This window comes from Salmo salar, unplaced genomic scaffold (genome assembly GCF_965601325.2).
Source record: "Salmo salar unplaced genomic scaffold, fSalSal1 ptg000743l, whole genome shotgun sequence".
Classification (NCBI taxonomy): Eukaryota; Metazoa; Chordata; class Actinopteri; order Salmoniformes; family Salmonidae; genus Salmo; species Salmo salar.
The window spans coordinates 469,203-472,016 of NW_027675484.1; positions in this window are offsets into that span (position 1 = coordinate 469,203).

Genomic DNA, 2,814 nt, shown 5'->3' on the forward strand with positions numbered 1-2,814 from the left:
ACAGCTGGTGCTTAACCTGTTGGGGATATTTGCACAGCCGGATAAAAAACGTACCCGATTTAATCTGGTTACTACTCCTGCCTAGTAACTAGAATATGCATATAATTGTTTGATTTGGATAGAAAACACCCTAAAGTTTCTAAAACTGTTTGAATGGTGTCTGTGAGTATAACAGAACTCATTTGGCAGGCCAAAACCTGAGAAGATTCTGTACAGGAAGTACCCTGTCTGATCATTTCTTGGCCTTCTTGATCATCTCTATCCAAAACAGGGGATCTCTGCTGTTACGTGACACTTCCTACGGCTCCCATAGGCACTCAGAAGGCGGCAAAAAGCTGAATGGTGGCTTTGCAGGCCCTGGCTGAAAAACATTAGCGCATTTTGATAGTGGTCGATCAGAGAACAGAGACTGGAGGCGCGCCCATGTTTTTATTATTTCGTCTTTGAACGAAAACAACGACTCCCGGTCGGAATATTATTGCTTTTTTACGAGAAAAATAGCATAAAAATTGATTTTAAACAGCGGTTGACATGCTTCGAAGTACGGTAATGGAATATTTAGAATTTTTTTGTCACGAAACGCGTCGGGCGTGTAACCCTTCGTCACCCTTGGATAGTGTCTTGAACGCACGAACAAAACGCCGCTATTTGGATATAACTATGGATTATTTTGAACCAAACCAACATTTGTTATTGAAGTAGAAGTCCTGGGAGTGCATTCTGACGAAGAACAGCAAAGGTAATCACATTTTTCTAATAGTAAATCTGAGTTTGGTGAGGGCCAAACTTGGTGGGTGTCAAAATAGCTAGCCCGTGACGGCGAGCTATCTACTCAGAATATTGCAAAATGTGCATTTGCCGAAAAGCTATTTTAAAATCGGACATAGCGATTGCATAAAGGAGTTTTGTATCTATAATTCTTAAAATAATTGTTATGTTTTTTGTGAACGTTTATCGTGAGTAATTTAGTAAATTCACCGGAAGTTTGCGGTGGGTATGCTAGTTCTGAACGTCACATGCTAATATAAAAAGCTGGTTTTTGATATAAATATGAACTTGATTGAACAAAACATGCATGTATTGTATAACATAATGTCCTAGGAGTGTCACCTGATGAAGATCATCAAAGGTTAGTGCTGCATTTAGCTGTGGTTTGGGTTCATGTGACATTATATGCTAGCTTGAAAAATGGGTGTCTAATTATTTCTGGCTGGGTACTCTGCTGACATAATCTAATGTTTTGCTTTCTTTGTAAAGCCTTTTTGAAATCGGACAGTGTGGTTAGATTAACGAGAGTCTTGTCTTTAAATTGGTGTAAAATAGTCATATGTTTGAGAAATTGAAGTAATAGCATTTCTAAGGTATTTGAATAACGCGCCACGGGATTCCACTGGCTGTTGAGTAGGTGGGATGATTTCGTCCCACATACCCTAGAGAGGTTAACGGGATTGGTTGGACAACAACCAGTGAGATAGCACGGCGCGAAATTCCCCCCAAAAATTTCTCAAAATTTAAATTCAAGTATTATACGGCATTTTAAAGATACTCTACTCGTTAATCCAACCACATTGTCCGATTTCAAAAAGGCTTTACGGTGAAAGCAAAACATTAGATTATTGTAGGATAGCACCTTAGCAACAAAAAAAAGCCATTTTCCAAAGACGGATAGCCATCACAAAACCAGATATACAGCTAAAATTAAGCACTAACCTTTGACAATCTTCATCAGATGACACTCCTAGGACATCATGTTACACAATACATGCATTTTTTGTTCGATCAAGTTCATATTTATATCCAAAAACCCAATTTTTACATTGGTGCATGACGTTCAGAAAATGTTTTCTCCCCATAACTATCGGTGAATGGGCACATTAATTTACAGAAGAACTCATAAACGATGACAAAATGTATAACAATTTTGTGGTAGTGCTTTGCTGCAGGAGGGACTGGTGCACTTCACAAAATAGATGGCATCATGAGGGAGGAAAATCATGTGGATATATTGAAGCAACATCTCAAGACATCAGTCAGGAAGTTAAATCTTGGTCACAAATGGGTCTTCCAAATGGACAATGACCCCAAGCATACTTCCAAAGTTGAGGCAAAATGGCTTAAGGACAACAAAGTCAAGGTATTGGAGTGGCCATCACAAAGTCCTGACCTCAACCCTATAGAAAATTTGTGGGCAGAACTGAAAAAGTGTGTGCGAGCTATAAGGCCTACATCCTGACTCAGTTACAACAGCTCTGTCAGGAGGAATGGGCCAAAATTCACCCAACTTATTGTGGGAAGCTTGTGGAAGGCTACCCAAAACGTTTGACCCAAGTTAAACAATTTAAAGGCAATGCTACCAAATACTAATTGAATGTATTTCCTACTTCTCACCCACTGGGAATGTGATGAAAGAAATAAAACCTGAAATAAATAATTCTCTACTATTATTCTGACATTACACATTCTTAAAATAAAGTGGTGAACCTAACTGAGCTAAGACAGGGAATATTTACTAGGATTAAATGTCAGGAATTGTGAAAGATGTAGTTTAAATGTATTTGGCTAAGGTTTATGAAAACTTCCGACTTCAAATGTATATTGCAATATATTTCAATCTCTTTTTCCATTTTTAAATTAAATATTACTTCTGGCAACCCGCCTCACCCAATGTGATACGGATCTGCTATTTTTTTAGACCTTATAGCTAGAACCTCCATCAGAAGCTAGCCATCAGAAGCTAACCAGCTAATTAGCTACTAGCTATTTAGTCCTTGTTAGCCACTGCTAGCGGACCATTACACCGGATAATCGCAGCTA